The sequence below is a fragment of the Arachis ipaensis genome, chromosome B4, assembly GCF_059453495.1.
Source record: "Arachis ipaensis isolate K30076 ecotype BB chromosome B4, ASM5945349v1, whole genome shotgun sequence".
Taxonomy (NCBI): Eukaryota; Viridiplantae; Streptophyta; class Magnoliopsida; order Fabales; family Fabaceae; genus Arachis; species Arachis ipaensis.
This window is the reverse complement of record NC_142439.1, coordinates 80,429,931-80,447,425: the sequence shown is the minus strand read 5'-3', so window position 1 is coordinate 80,447,425 and position 17,495 is coordinate 80,429,931. Positions and strand designations below refer to the sequence as shown.

The window sequence follows — 17,495 nt, the reverse complement described above, 5'->3', positions numbered from 1 at the left end:
TCACGTGAGTTATTATTACTTGATGCGACCCGGTACACTTGCCGGTGAGTTTTGCGTTGGATCGTTTTCCACACGTCAAGTTTTCATCCATTTTTTTGAACGGCATAAACTTCATGGATCCAATTTTCATTTGAAATAAGTTTTACAAAAATTGAGGGTTCGAAAGCCGAGTTATTGCCCGCCGAAGTTAGTCAAAAATTCAGTTTTACCAAAAATATCAAAACCTCTATTCTTTCCAAATTTTCATTCCAAACCAGCCAAATCCTAATAAAAACCATCTCAATCCATATCATAACTCACGAAACATCAACCCATCACTCATTTAATTACCTATATTATCAAAATTTCATTATCTACCCAACATCATGTTCTCCACATTCATACATATATACGATAATTTCATCAATTCAAGCTACACCATATAAATTCACCATCCACACTCAACACATCATCAACCATCATTATTTATAATCATCAACATCATAATTTCAGATACAAACTCATTAATCCAACACATACAACTCACCTATGATGTACGGACACTGACACGGATACGGGACATGACACAACATGGGACACGCCGACACACGAATTTTAAGATCTTATATGACACGGAAACACGCATACATATAAATATAAAGTATTTTTTAGATAAATCGTAATGATATTTTGATAATTTATTGATATCAAAATATAAATTAAATTTTTCAATTATTTTTAATGTCTTATTTTAATTATATCAAGTATTTAAAATATTTTTTGTTTTAATAAATAATAATATATACTATATCTAAATTTATTTTAAGAATATATGTTAAGAATAAAACTAGACACGCTGACACGTGATGGTATTTAGGTATGTTCAGGCGTGTCCAGAGAAGAATATTTTATTTTTTATTAAGGCACGGTTGGACACAGCAGACACGCGTGTCGAACGAGTGTCTGTGAGTGTCGTATCCAAAATGTGTCCGACATGCGGACACGATAACTCAGCGAAGTGTCCGTGCTTCATAGCAACTCACATACCTTTCACACACAACACATATACCATATTTACATACATCACAATCACCTCACCATCCTCTCAACTTGTGAATTCATCAATAACAACCAACAAGCTCCAAATACAACACACATTAAACTCTACATTCATCACCTTTATTTACTTAAACATTAACAATTCACATATTCATCTTATCCTACGGTCAACTAGCCTAAGTTTTCTCGTTACATTATATATTATCTACGAGAAATCAAAACCATACCTTGGCCAATTTTTCTCTAAGCTCAAAACACCGAACGTCAAGCTTCCAAGATTCCAAATCAATTCCAACAAGCTCTAATTTGCCAATTCAACACCAAATTCAACACAATTCTATCTATTTCCATGAAATTCACCAAATTAATAACTAGGGTTCACATAATTGAATAACCACAAGGGTTTAGAGTTTTCTCACCTTATCGATGAATCAAACAGGCAAAACCTAGTGATTACCTGCTGCTAGAGTTCACCTAAACCATCAAAATCATTCAATATCACAATATAAAAAATCTAAGATTTTTGAAACTGAAAAAGGGAGAGCTGGGTGAGAAAATGTGATTTTCTTACCAAATTATTGGGTGAGTTTTGTAGTGATTTCTTAGACGAACATATGACCGCTAACGGTTCTTCAATCGGAGTTTTGGATTGAAAGATATAATGGATTGAAGTTGAAAGTGAATAGTAACATCCAACCTAAGCTCTCTCTCACTCTCTCACCGTGTTCTCTCTTTCTCTATGTGAAAGGGGGCCTTTGCATGCATAAATGACGCTAATTTAGGTTGGGCCTTGGGTTCAATAAGGGTCCGGTTCAAACGGTTCAATCCATTGACCTATTTTTAAGCAAAAAACTTTAGAATTAGTATCAAGATTTATATTTTAATTATTTTTACCCTTTTTGTTTATCAAATTTATTTTTTAATTTCTTTAAATAAAAATTAATTTATTAATTAACTATTTATTAATTATCCAAAATTTACATATTTAGTATGAAAAAAAAGGCATTTTATAAAAAATTTGCAGTACTTGAGAATTTGAAACAATGTTTATTAGTTAAGAGAAAATAAAACTCACTGAATGTTATATCATATAGCAAAGCATTTAAAATTTGAGAAGAGAAAACAAATAATGAATAAAAAGGAAAAGACGAACAGAACTAGAAATTGAGAATGAACATTTAATTTTTTTACACATTCTCTTTTTTCTATTATTTGATTAAATTATTAGTGAACAACATTAATTACTTTTACTCCCAATTTAAACACCAACCTCAAAAGTTTATTATATGAAGTGCCATATAAGGATTAAATATTCCCCCAATAAGATTTCTTTTGTTTTTTATTATTATTCATAAAATTCTAACTTGAGACAGAAGAAAAATTGTTAATTAATTTATCTATTTATTTAATTTTTGTTGTAAATATAGTGGTCGCTTATTATGTTGGATAAAATTAAAGTTTGAAAATGGTATTCAACATTATAATTGCTTCCGACTGTGCCACTCTGATAGCATAAAGTATTACGACGACTTCATATACTTAATAATATAATATGAGCCTTTGACTCGAAGCCATACCTCTATTTCCTTTGAAAAACTGGAAAAATTACCTTATTTTGAAAACAAACAAGTATATACCAATATACATAACTTATTACTCAAGTAACTTATACATATTATATACTTGCAACTCATACAACTCCTATTCCTATTACAAAATTATAATATTAATGGCGAGGGAGGAATAATGATAACCAAACAAATACATCCATATCGCATAAGCTAAACTCAACAACTCTTCATAAAAGCTTTCTCATCCATTTCCTGAAAAGAGAAGTCTGTAGGGGGTGAGAACATCATCCTCAAAAGGGTTCTCAGTAGAGGGTTTAGGAATTGTTATAAGAGGATATTTAATAGAAAACTATTTTTTGATTACAGAGACTATTGCTCATCTTATGAATCTTTTTAAAAATCCAACAGTTAATCATCCAAAACCTTTTTAAAGAAACCATAGGTTATTCTTTAGAAATCCAAAACCTTTCTTTTCTTATAAGAAAAATCTCAATCAGTTTCCTAGACTGTATGGATGATCAACCTGTTCCAAGCATAGGTTCATTAAGTCTATGCTGAACCAGCTTGATTTTTCATACTTTACTAATACCTCAATCAGAAACCAATCACAACCTTCAGCTCGAGCAATTCAACAATTCAACAACCAAAGCATCATCTCATCATCAATATCCAATCTCAAAGTTACCACAATAGAAACAAACACAGGCAAAACTAACAAGAAAAACACAGATATAGAATAGCTCAGATAGCAGTTAACAATAGTTAAGCAATAAGGCAAACTCAAACAAATTCAAACTTAAGCAAAGCATACAAGTGCATATGATGCCTGCATGTCCTATGGCTGATGATTTCATCTGTCGGTTATATAGCCAACCCGACACGTCCTGGTAGCTAACCATTGACAGAAACACCCATATAGAGCAAGTGGGTTTGAGCTACAACCCCCTTGCTACTACCCGCTTAACCCAGAGCCAGTGGTATAACCACTACTGCGGTTACTACCCAGGCGGGTATTTAAAAGCTCAACATGGAGTAAGTGGAATAATCCACTACTACTACTACTACCCAGGCGTTACAATCACTGACCAGGAGCAAGCGAGACGAACCATAAACTTTGCAACTACCCAGGTACCTCAAACATACATTCATTCAATCTAAAACAATCACCATTATTATCAAACCTCAAGCCTTGAGCTGGAGCAAGCGGGACGAACCACCATTCTTGCTACTACCTAGGTATCTCAATCCAATTCAATTTCACTTTCACATTCATTCTCATTGTCATTCAATTATTCAAAAATCATGTTCAAAATCAATCTTCCTTCTCACACTCGTTCTCGTCATACCTTTTATTACTTTCTTCAATAATTCATATTCAAAACATAATTTATTCATTTCCAAATAATTCAAACTTCAAAAACATAACCCTTTTCTTAATAACTGCAAATATCAAATTATAAAATCCTTAAAAATCTAAATATTTTTTAAATAATCATTTCAAACAAAATCTCCCATTTTTATAAAAATTTGGGCATTATCTCCTCTAAAGTTTGGATTATGCCACCCTTACGGGTCCCATCAAAACCACATTTTCCAACCTGTTTCCAACTAAATTCAAATATCAATCCTTTCCAAAATCAAACAAAATTCTAGTTTCGAATCTTTTCTAAAATCAAACATTTCCAAAATTAAACTAAATTCCAACATTAAACCTCTTTCAGTAATTCAAGAAAAATTAATTCAACAATAACCAACTTAACAAACCAAAATAGCAAATCAGAATAGCCAGCTTCCTCAACAATTCAATAAATGAATCAAATAAATAATCACAGTCATCCAAATAGTTCAATTCAATTCATAAGACTCACGTAATTATATAAATACATTTTTCATATTTAGTTTGTACGAATCTCCACACTTTGTACACTGAACCAGCAAGTACATTGGGTCGTCCAAGTAATACCTGAGCGAGTCAGGATCGATCCCACAAGGATTGTGGTTTGAAGCAAGCTATGGTTATCTTACAGATCTTAGTCAGGCGGATAGAAGATGGTTAAGGCTTGGATTTGGTTAAAAGCATAGAAGGAATAAAGAGATCTTAACTAGGTTGATATGTTTATATGATAAGAAGATGGTTAAGGCTTGGAGATGCTTTGTTCTTCTGGATTAATTCTAGTCTTACTGTCTTCTTAAACTGTAAATGATTTCTTCTATGGCAGGCTGCATGTGATTGTTGCCGGTTGAGAGGTCGCCAATGCTCCTCCAGATCTGACCCTTAGTGTGGATCTATTCTGATTGAGGGTGAAGCTCCTGCAGTCCATTCTCCTTAATGATCCTACTCAAAACGCCACAGATAAGGTCGAATCTTCTGAATCAGAGAATGCTGCGCCTTTGGATTCTAGCCTCTACCACAAAGACTCTAATCTCCCTATTCCTCGACTGAACTGATGTTTCGAGAAGTCCCTAATGAAGTCGTGGATTAGCCGTCTAAGAGATGTATAATCAAGCTGGTAGTTCATCATTGTCCGATGAAAGATTCACTCTGGACCCATGTAGAATGTGATAACTTTATGCCAGTTCAACGCATTCATATTGATAAAAAACAAAGATACATCTTAGAATAGAGAATCAAACACGGATTAAAAAGAAACAGTAATACTTTTATTAGTCCATAAAACTCAGCAGGGCTCCTCCCCTAAACCTAGGAGGTTTAGAAACTTATACAGATAGAAAATACAATGATAAAGGTGTAAAGTGTGCGTCCTCCTAAAATAAGAGGTGTAAAAGTCTTTAAATACTAAACTAATGACTAAGGATTACATTAACAATGGTAAAATAGTCTTTTAGTGCTAAAATCCACTTCTGCGGCCCACTTGGTAAGTGTTTGGGCTGAGCTTGGTTGAGATCCACGTGCTAGGAGGCCTCTAGGGCATTGAATGTTGGCAAGGGGGTCCTTTATGGCTAGGTGAGAGACATATGGAACATTTCATAACTTTAAGACATAGATAGAAATGCTCATACAATAAGAACAAGAGAACAGACAATAAAGCATAACAGAAAATAGAAAAAATGACATATGGAGAGGGGATTAAGAGAACAAATCCACCTTAATGGTGGCGGCTAGTGCTCCTCCTTGAGGGTCCAATGTAGTGCAGGCTTGCCTTAGGAATTCTTTTTCCACTATGCTCCTTCCACATAGATGTCTGAGAGCACTTGATCCAGTCTCTGATCAAAGTTGACTCTCCTAGTGTAAGGATGTGGGTCTCCTTGCATCAGAGGTAAGCTGAACGCCAATCTCACACTTTCTAGGCTAAAATCTAAGATTCTTCCTAAAACCATGGTTCTCCAATTCTTGTGATTTGGGTTCACACTAATGTCATGATTTTTCATGACCCATGCATTAGCATAGAACTCTTGCACCATTAAGATCGCAACCTCTTGGATGGATTAGTTAGGACTTCCCAACCTCTTCTCCGGATCTCTCTTCGGATTTTTGGATACTCATTCTTCTTAAGCCTGAAAGGGACCTCAAGGATCACCTTCTTCTCTGCCACTACTTCATAGAAGTGGTCTTGATGGGCTTTGGTGATGAATCTCTCCATCTTTCAAGATTCGGCAGTGGCGGCTACTACCTTTCCTTTCCTCTTTCTAGAGGGTTCTCCAACCTTGGGTGCCATAAGTGGGAAGAGAAAGCAAAGAGCAACGCTTTTCCAACACCAAACTTAAAAGCTTTGCTCGTCCTTGAGGAAAAAAAAAGAAAAGAGAAGAATGGAGTAGAAGAAAAAAATAGATGGAGATAGAGAAAGAAAGCAATTCAGCCAAGGGGGGTTTTGATGTGTATAAAAGGTTTGTGTATGAAGGGTTAGAATGAGGGGTATTTATAGGGGTGGGCTAGGGTTGGGTTCGGTCATGGGTGGGGTGAATGGGAAGGAAATTCGATTTTGAAATGGGTGGGGGTTAGTGGGAGTTATGATGGTTTTGGGAAAGTGATATGGATGTGATTGAGCTAGGGTTTATAGGGAAGAGTATATGGGGAAGTGTGAAAAAGAAGCGTGGTAGGTATAGATGCTGTGGGACCCACTGGTCCTGAGATGCTAGGGAATTCAGATTCCCTGCCCTCTTCATAGACGTAGAACGCCTAGGGCTATGCCCAAAGCTGGCATTCAACGCCAGCTTTGCTGCCATCTGGGGCGTTGAACGCCCAGCCAGTGCTCCCTGGCTGGTGTTCAATGCCAGTAACACTCCATCCAGAGTGTTCTATTTTTACTGCTGAACTTTGCTGTCTCTGTTCTAACTGATGCACATGATCATGAACCTAAAGAAATAACTTAAAGAAAAACAAAATTAAAGAAAATAGAAATAAATAATTAATTAGGGTTAGGTTGCCTCCCAACAAGCGCTTCTTTAACGTCACTAACTTGATGGTAAGCTCCTTACGGAGAATGATATGGGCTCAGAATTTTGCCCCTTATAGTGAACTTTCTTCCTGTCTTCTCATGAATGAGCTCTACATGCTCTAGAGACAGGACACGACTCACTATATGCGATATGACTGGCTTCTTGGTGAAGATAACTCTAATGCTAGGTGAGAGGATTTCAGTGGGGACTTTCTTGTCCCTCCAGCCTTTAGGTACTTTCTTTCGAGTACCTTTATTTTCAGTGTTTGTTAATGGCTGCGCAACATGAAACTTAGAATTGATGTTTGGGGGTTTAGTAAAATTCTGCACTGAAAGAGATGATTGGAACACTAAGTGTTGCATAATTATCTCTTTTTTCTCAGAGGGTGAGTTGGGGTGAGGCATTTTGAACAAGATGTGATCCTCTCCTAGTTGCAAAATAAGTTCTCCCTTAGCTAAATCAATGATAGCATTGGTAGTGGTTAGGAAAGGTCTTCCAAGGATGATGGATTCATCCTCATCTTTTCCAATATCTAAGATAATGAAGTTTGCAGGGATGTAAAGGTCTTCAACCTTGACCAATACATCCTCTACTGAGCCATATGCTTTCTTCATTGATTTGTCTGCCATCTCCAGTGAGATGTTTGCAGCTTTTACCTCAAAGATGTCCAGATTCTCTATTACAAAGAGTGGCATAAGGTTTATACTTGACCCTAGGTCACACAGAGCCTTCTCAAAGGTCATGGTGCCTATGGTGCAAGGGATTAGGAAGCGTCCGGGATCTGAAAGCTTCTGAGGTAGCTTTTGCTGAAACAAAGTATTGAGTTCTTTGGAAAGCACTAGAGGTTCTTCCTCCAAAGGTTTCGTACTAAATAGCTTGGCATTCAGCTTCATGAGAGCTCCTAGTTACTGAGCAACTTGCTCTTCCCTAGTGTCCTTATCCTCATCAGAGGATGAGTATTCACCAGAACTTATGCATTGCAGGAGTGCATGCAAGGGAACCTCTATGGTCTCTTTATGAGCCTTGGCATCCTTTAGTTCTTGGGTAGGGATTTCTTGAGTGGGTATTGAGCACTTAGAAGGTGTGCCATTACTAGCGTTCAATGCCAGCTCTTGTGGCTCTTTGGGCGTTGAATGTCCATCATGCACCCCTTCACTGGCACTAAACGCCAGGTTCCTTACCAAGTTGGGTGTTGAATGCCCAGCAGAGCTGTCCTTACTGGAGTTCAACGCTAGAGTCCCTGCCTGTTTGGGCATTGAACGCCCAGTGAGGGCTTCCTTACTAGCGTTCAGTGCCAGGCTCTTGGCCAATTTGGGCGTTGAACGCCCAGTGAGGTCTTCCTCACTGGCGTTCAATGCCATCCCATTCTCTCCAGATTTGGCCTCTACCTCTATAGTGATGGCCTTACACTCTTCTCTTGGGTTTACTTCAGTGTTACTAGGAAGATTGTCAGGAGGAGTCTCAGGGATTCTCTTACTCAGTTGACCAATCTGTACCTCTAAATTTCTGATAGAGGATCTTGTTTCAGCTATAAAACTATGAGTGGTCTTAGAGAGGCTGGAAACTAGAATGGCTAAGTCAAAAAGGCTCTGCTTGGGAGTCTCCATATTCCCTTGAGAAGATGGCAATGGTGGCCTGTTGTTGAACCTATTCTGGTTCCTTCCACCTTGATTATTATTGAAACCTTGCTGAGGCTTTTGTTGATCCTTCCATGAAAGGTTAGGATTATTCCTCCATGAAGGGTTGTAGGTGTTTTCATAGGGTTCTCCCATGTAATTCACCTCTTCCATGGTGGGTTGATCAGGATCATAAGCTTCTACTTCAGAAGAAGCTTCCTGAGTGATGCTAGCTGCAGCTTGCATTCCAGTCAAATACTGAGAGATCATATTGACCTGTTGGGTCAGGATCTTATTCTGAGCTAATATGGCATTCAGAGTGTCAACTTCAAGAACTCTTTTCTTCTGAGGGATCTCATTGTTCATAGGATTTCTCTCAGAGGTGTACATGAATTGGTTGTTTGTAACTATCTCAATGAGTTCTCTTGCTTCTGCAAGCATTTTCTTCAAGTGGAGTGATTCACCTACAGAGCTGTCCAATGATATTTTAGACATCTCAGACAGACCATCATAGAAAATTCCTAGGATAGACCATTCTGAGAGCATGTCAGGAGGGCACCTCCTGATCAGTTGCTTGTATCTTTCCTAAGCTTTATAGAGGGATTCACCTTTTTTTTGTCTGAAAGTTTGAACTTCCACTTTGATTTTGCTCATTCTTTGAGGAGGAAAGAATTTGGCCAAGAAAGAATTGACCAGTTTCTTCAAAGAGTTTAGGCTCACTTTTGGTTGAGAATCTAACCATATTTTAGCTCTGTCTCTAACAGCAAAGGGAAAGAGCATAAGTCTGTAGTCCTCAGGATCTACTCTATTGGTCTTTACAGTGTCACAGATTTGCAAGAATTTCGACAGGAATTGGTGTGGATCTTCCAATAGAAGTCCATGGAATCTGCAATTCTGTTGCAGAAGAGAGACTAACTGAGGCTTAAGCTTAAAGTTGTTAGCTCCAATGGCAGGTACAGAGATGCTTCTGCCATAAAAATCAGAGGTAGGCATGGTGAAGTCACCAAGAACCTTTCTTGCCTCTCCTTCATGATTAGGTTCGGTTGCCATGTTCTCTGCCTCTTGTTCGAAATTTTCTGAAAGGTTTCTTCCGGAGTGTTGTGCTTTAATTTATTGTAATCTCCTCCTTAAACTCCTCTCAGGTTCAGAATCAAGATTAAAGAGAGGCTCTTTATCCTTGTTCCTGGTCATAAACAAGAAAACACAGATACAACAAGAAAGGAAGCTTCTATGCTAGAGGACAGAGAACTCCCAGTGAGATGTGAGGGATAAAAGAAAGAAGAATGAAGATAGAAGAAGGAGAAGAAGAATTCGAATAATAGAAGAAGAAAGATAAACAAGAATTAAAATATTTTTGTTTTTGTTTTATTTATTTATTTGTTTTGAAAATAAAAGTTAATTATTTAAAAAGAATTGAAAATTAATTAATAAATTTCGAAAAAAAAGAGAGAGAAATAGAAGAAAAAATTTCAAAAATTAGAAGAGAGAGGAATTAGTTAGGAAGTTTTGAAAAAGAAGAGAGAGAAAACAAGTAACTAATTAAAAAAGATTTGAAAACAAGATAAGATAGAATATTAGAAAAGATTTACTTTAAAATTTGAATTTTGAATTTTAAATTTTGAATTTTTAAATTTAAATTTTGAATTTTAAATTTTAAATTTTAAATTTTGAAATTTTAAATTTCTAAATTTGAATTTTGAAACAAGATAAGATAAAGATTTGAAAAATATTTGATTTTTGAAAAGGTTTGATTTTGAAATTTTAAATTTTAAAATTTAAATTTTGAATTTTGAAATTGAATTTTTAAAATTTTAATTTGAATTAAGATAAGATAAGATTTTGAATTTTAAAAAAAGATAAAAGGATAAGATAAGATTTTGAAAAAGATATTATTTTTGAAAAGATTTAAATTTTGAAATTTAAGACTAAGATAAGATAAGATAATGATTTTGAAATTAAACTTTGAAAAACTGGTTGTAATTTTCAAAAATTATAATTAAAGATAAGAAAAGATATTTTATTTTTTAATTTAATGAAGAAAGAAAAACAAGAACACTTTGAAGATCAAGAAGAACACCAAGAACAAAACTCAAAGAATTCAAAGAAAACAAGAACGTGCAAAAGACATGAAACTTAAAATTTTTGAAAACCAAACACACAATTTTCGAAAAATTTATAGAAAAGACACAAGAAGACACCAAACTTAAAGATTGACACAAGATTCAAACAAAAGACTCTATTTTTGAAAATTTTTTGAAAAACACTCAAAGAAATTTGAAAATTCAACAAGAACAAAAACAAAAGATTCAAACCAAAAACAAGGATTAATAAAGAAAAGAAAACGTTTTTGAAAGATTTTTTTCTTGAAATTTTTTTTTATTTTTCGAAAAAAAAGAAAAAGAAAATAGAATAAAAGACTCTAACAAAATTAAAGACAATATCTAATCTAAGCAACAAGATAATCCGTCAGTTGTCCAAACTCGAACAATCCCCGGCAACGGCGCCAAAAACTTGGTGCGCACGAATCCCCACACTTTGTACACTGAACCAGCAAGTGCACTGGGTCGTCCAAGTAATACCTAAGCGAGTCAGGGTCAATCCCACGGGGATTGTGGTTTGAAGTAAGCTATGGTTATCTTGCAGATCTTAGTCAGGCGGATAGAAAAGTTGTTGGATCTGGTTAAAGCCATAGAAGGAATAAAGAGATCTTAACTAGGTTGATATGTTTATAATGATAAGAAGACGGTTAACGCTTGGAGATGCTTTGTTCTTCTGGATTAACTCTGGTCTTATTGTCTTCTTCAACTGTGAATGATTTCTTCTATGGCAAGCTGTATGTGATTGACGCCGGTTGAGTGGTCGCCAATGCTCCTCCAGATCTGAACCCCAGGGTTAGTGTGGATCCATTCTGATTGAGGGTGAAGCTCCTGCAGTCCATTCACCTTAATGATCTTACTCAAAATGCCACAGACAAAGTCGAATCCTCTGGATCAGAGAATGTTACGCCTTTGGGTTCTAGCTTCTACCACAAAGACTCTAATCTCCCCATACCTCGGTTGAACTGATGTTTCGAGAAGTCCCCAACGAAATCATGGATTAGTCATCTAAGAGATGTATAATCAAGATGGTGGTTCATCATTCTCCAATAAAAGACTCACTCTGAACCCATGTAGAATGTCATAACCTTATGCTAGTTCAACGCACTCATATTGATTAAGAACGAAGATACATCTTAGAATAGAGAATCGAACACGGATTGAAAAGAAACAGTAAACTTTTATTAATCCATAAAACTAAGCAGGGCTCCTCCCCTCAACCTAGGAGGTTTAGAAACTCATACTGATAGAAAATACAATAATAAAGGTGTAAAGTGTGCGTCCTTCTTAAATGAGAGGTGAAAAAGTCTTTAAATACTAAACTAATGACTAAGGATTACATTTAGAGGGGTAAAACAGTCTTTTAGTGCTAAAATCCACTTCTGGGGCCCACTTGGTAAGTGTTTAGGCTGAGCTTGATTGAGATCCACATGCTAGGAGGTCTCTAGGGCGTTGAACACTGGCTAGGGGGTCCTTCATGGGCGTTGGACGCTGGTCTCTTCTCCTTTGGGCGCTGGAGGCCAGAATGGGGCAGGAGGCTGATGTTGGATGCCCGTTTTGGGCCTTTAATTCTGATGCAAAGTATGGACTATTATATATTTCTGGAAATCTCTGGAAGTTAGCTTTCCATAACCATTGAGAACGCTCCATTTGGACTTCTGTAGCTCTAGAAAAGCTTTTTCGAGTGCAAGGAGGTTAGATCCAGACAGCATCTGCAGTGCTTTCTCTGTCTCTGAATCAGACTTTTGCTCCAGCTCCTCAATTTCAGCCAAAAAATACCTGAAATAGCATAAAAATACACAAACTCAGAGTAGAATCCAAAAAAGTGAATTTTACACTAAAAACTATGAAAACTTAATAAAACTTAAACAAAATATGGCAAAAACTATATGAAAATGATGCCAAAAAGCATATAAAATATCCGCTCATCAATACTCTTATCGACTTATAACAACTCTTGAAAGTAAAATGAATTTAAAAAAATGCCCCTACATCATTTGCGATTTAACTATGCGACCAAACTCCATTTTCTCTCGGCCCGCAACGGCGGCAGCCGCAAGCGTGACATGCAACAACCAGGAATCGATCCTACATTACCGAAACCTTAGAAACTCTAACCAAACATAACAGAATATCGATTTCAACGGTTTCGGAAATGAAAAAGCTTACCAAGATAGGAGCCCCAGCGGCAGTTTTCGACGGCCAGAACGGCAGTGTGGAACTCCGGCAACGCATCGGCACACAGACACGGCAATGACAAGCCCAGCAACGTGGCGGCTCCCATTCACCGTCCTCTCCCTTCCTGTTTGCGATTTACGGGGTCTCGATGAGTTCTCTCCTTCCTTCTCTGGTCTGACTGCGATGAACTCAACGGCGGCGGTGGCTGGAACGAACGGCGACGAACCTAGTGGCGCACAGCAGGTCGACGGCGGTACAAGTCCTTTCCTCTGTGTAATTCTGATTTGGCACCCCTCTCATACGCAACATGACATCTCCCCTCCTCTAGTTCGTGCGACGGCAGCAGCAGCGTGGGTTCAACGGCATCTGGAGACTCCATAGATGGCGACAGTGAGACATGGATAAACGATGGCGATAGCGAAGCAGGCTTGGTGGCAGGGCATGGCGGCACAGCTAGTTCCTCTTCCTCTGTTCACATCGCAGCCCTTTCTTCCTTTTTCCCTCTATTCTGTGTGTGTGTCGCGTTTATGAGTGCAGGGAAGTATGCGGCTGAGGAAGAAGGGAAAGAGGGGGAATGGCGATTAGGTTTAGGAAAATTGGGGTTGTGTTTTGGGGATTTAGGGTTTTGATTTGGGAATTAGGGTTTTGTGTATGAAATTGGGAATTTTGGGTTATTCTAAAATATAATTAAATCTCTAAAATTACTCTAAAATATTATTTATTGTATCAAAATACTAATTGATTTGAAATCAAATACTCTAATTGAGATTATAAGGTAATATAATTAATTTTTTTATTTATAAAAATATTAGTATCAAATTCCAAAGAGTAAAGTATTGTTTTTGTCCCCAAAGTTGTCGCTAACGTTTCAATCGTCCTATTTAAGTCCCTAACGTTTCAAAATTGACTCAATGTTGTCCTGCCGTTAGGGATCCGTTAACAGAATTGATGACAGGATAAAATTGAGACGATTTTGAAACGTTAGGGACTTAAATAGGACAAAAACGTTAGGGACAACAACGATACATAAAATAAATTTTAATTTAATTTTATCTTTCAATAATATTAATTTTTACTGTACATAGTATTGAATTATTTTTCAATTACATCTAAATAAATTATACTTAATCACATTACTCTCATTTTAAATAAATTTATTTTTTTATAATTTTAAAGAATTTTGATACATTAGAGACAAAAGGTATAATTTATATTTTATTGTATGTATATATATATATTTTTTTTCTTTTCTGCAAGTTTATATACTAGTCATTCTACAAACATTTCATGATAACTAAAAATCTTTAAGAATAAAATTATAAAAAAATTAATTTATAATAAAAGTAATATGATTAAGTGTAATTTACTTAGATGTGATTAAAAAATAATTGAATACTATGCATAGAAAAAAATTATATTATTGAAGGATAAAATTAAAATTTATTTCTATGTATCATTTTTGTCCCCAACGTTTCGTCCAATTTAAGTCCCTAACGTTTCAAAATCGTCTCAATTTTGTCCCGCCGTCAATTCTATTAACGGATCCCTAACGGCAGGACAACATTGAGTCAGTTTTGAAATGTTAGGGACTTAAATAGGACGATTGAAACGTTAAGGACAACTTTGGGACTTACCCCAAACGTTGGGGACAAAATCGATACTTTACTCAATTCCAAAATATCCATTATTTAAACCAAATCATATAAAATTCTTATTATTTTACATTTGATAAACTTTATAATTTAAATATAGAAAATAATTCGATAATTATAAAATCAGATAAAACCTTAAATTACTTTAAACTCAATTAGTCAAATTTTGCTTTAATTATCTTTAATAAAATAATTTCTTAGATTAAAGTGCTTAATGAATAAATAAGTCAAAATTAGCTCTTAACAAAATTTTCTAAAATTCTAGATTTTACACATTGTAATCACGAAGCCTCCCAAATCTATGACTTAACCTGGGAGAAAGCTCTAGAATGTTACCAATGCCATCAGCATCGATATCATACCTATCTAGACTATATCCCAAATATATGACTTAACCTGGGAGAAAGCTCTAGAATGTTACCAATGCTGCTGCTGCTTCCCTCTCCCTTCGTTTTTGAAAGAATGAGTAGAAATGTAGCCTATATCCGAGCAGCAGGTAGAGCAGCATTTCTGACATCAGCCAGTGAAACCCCATCAGTTGTGAATACAATACTTTCTTTTGAGACATGATTGATGGTTAACTCTACTTCAATCTCAGCAGTATCTTTATCAATCTCACACTCTTTCAAGGTGAGAGATGAAAGATAGCTAGTCAGAGCTACTTCTGAAAGATAACCAGCCAGTCCATTATGGCCATTGCTGGTAGCAATAGCTGCAGCAGTTTTCCCAACTGGGTTTGTAAATGTTGGATCAGTTACTGCTCCAGCATATGCACCAGCGTAATAAGTGAAGCAACCATTTTTTTTCTATCATAAATGTGTCAGAAACACAACATAAAGATCACTTGGAATGGAACAGATAATTTGTCATGGCTTCTAAAGCAAGACTTTCATTGTTTAATATAGATTTGAACATACTGCAATGGGTATTTGAGAAAGTATCAACATTAGCTGCAATAAAAAGTAGAAAAAGGCAAACAAAACCTTAATTTTGAATATCCTTTCCACAAAGTTTGGTGTTTAACAGATCACAATGACATTGTTTACGCAATATATCTAACTTCAATCAAGCATTTGCTTTCACTAATAAGGTTCTACTATGATTAAAGCTCACCTAATAATTTATAAAATACGAATCAATCCTACTACATGTGATTATTTTACGCTCATGCAGTTTACCATCTGACTAGATATTACATACAGCCAAATAGCTAAAGGGTAAGTCTTTTCACTTCAATTTTTTTAAAAAAAAATTATATTGATATAGTTCAGTATTGTATGTGTTTCATTTGTTTATGTATACTATTGTTTCTGTAAACCTTAACCTGATTTTAGACATGACCCCAAAAAATGAATTGTATCATTTGGCATTTATTCAGTGATTTATGGCATTTTAATAGAAAAGAGAAATTCCTCTATTTCTCTTTTCATGTGACATCTCCTTATATTTGTATTCTCTTTCCCAAAGCAAGCCATAGATGCCTATAAGCATTTTTTTCAAACACAGATGATCTAACTATTTTACATACCAAATCAACATCTAAACTCCAGTAATAATAATAAAAAGAGATAACAATAATAATAATAATAATAGCAAGCACTATGGATTGTTCTATTACCTTCCAAACTGTGCAACCCAATGAAGGGCAGTCCACCCCCTGATGTCATGAAAATTTATATTCACACCACAATTAAGAATAGGGATTAACGCCCACTCATAACCCAATCCAGCAACCATGTGTATAATCCCCTGCTCTTTCTTGGACAAAGGGCAGCTGGTTGCTTCATCTATTTCTCAGGATTTGCCATAAAGCCACAGCTGTAGCCTATCCTTCAGCAGCTCTTCAAGAAGCCAATCAATAGTACCTGATGAAGTTCCACTGCCTACTAGAAGAGCCTCTATAACAAGGCTCCATGAATTATCATCTGCTTTCTGTTCCACTAGAAGATGATATACAGGTTCCATGTTGTCATTCTTTTTAGTTGGAGCAGAAAGGAGCATTTGTGCAAATGTAACAAGTAATAACAGCTTGTCTTGGCTTCTAGCAGTTTCTGTTTCTATGAATCATCCAATATTAGTCTTATTGCAAAACTCAAACTCTCAAAATTCATTGTAGGACTCCTGATCTCCAAAAGTAACACAGAGAGTAACCTTTCCAAGAAGGTGGGAGGGAGCTTCACAACAAATAACACCATCCTGAATTATCTCAGCAGGCACTTCAATATCACCAAATATACAAGCCTAGGTAGAATTTGAGGAAAGACAGAGAAAAAACCCAATAATGACCACCTATGCATAGAAATTGGATGTTTAGTATGCAAATTTTTGAGAAAATAGTTAGTACCATTATCATATCATCCTAATATAAGGGAATATAGATTAAAAGGCATAAAACTTCCACCATTTAGAAGATGGCATTCGATCACGCATTCATAAATCATTACATATGGAAAATTGCCCTGCTGGTGAGTACTGCACTAATAATGACACTAAGACCAGGTTTACTGAAGACAATATCAGAAGCACTTCTAGCAGCGTCTGTAGCATCAGCAACAGTAATTCCAATTTCTCCTCTCCTTAATGCAGGGGCGTCGTTGACACCATCACCTATCATTCAACATATATGCTTCCTCTCTTGCAACCTCTTAACAATTTCATATGATCATTCTACAATGTCATGGGAAAAAAGAAAGGGTTAAAATGTTGGCTAGTGTGCAATTTGCAACATAGTTATAAAATTGTTGGAAGTGTAGTAATTCAAACCAATGAAATCAAATGATCCTCTTACAAGGCTTGATTCATGTGAAGAAAATTTTGGTAATCTACTTTCCACCAAAGACTTCATGATAACTGGATAATCTCCTCTTCTCAATGGATCTATAAACATGCACTCTCATTCTTAGTTTGATTCAACTTTCTTCTCAGAATAAATTAAAATCACAAAAA

At 35.8% G+C, this 17,495-nt stretch overlaps 1 pseudogene; it reads right to left on the bottom strand.

Annotated features, from left to right (window-relative positions):
• Window positions 1-12,707: 12,707 nt before the first annotated feature.
• On the bottom strand, window positions 12,708-17,163 carry LOC148568095 (calmodulin-binding transcription activator 4-like; annotated as a pseudogene).
• Between the last annotated feature and the right edge of the window lie 332 nt (window positions 17,164-17,495).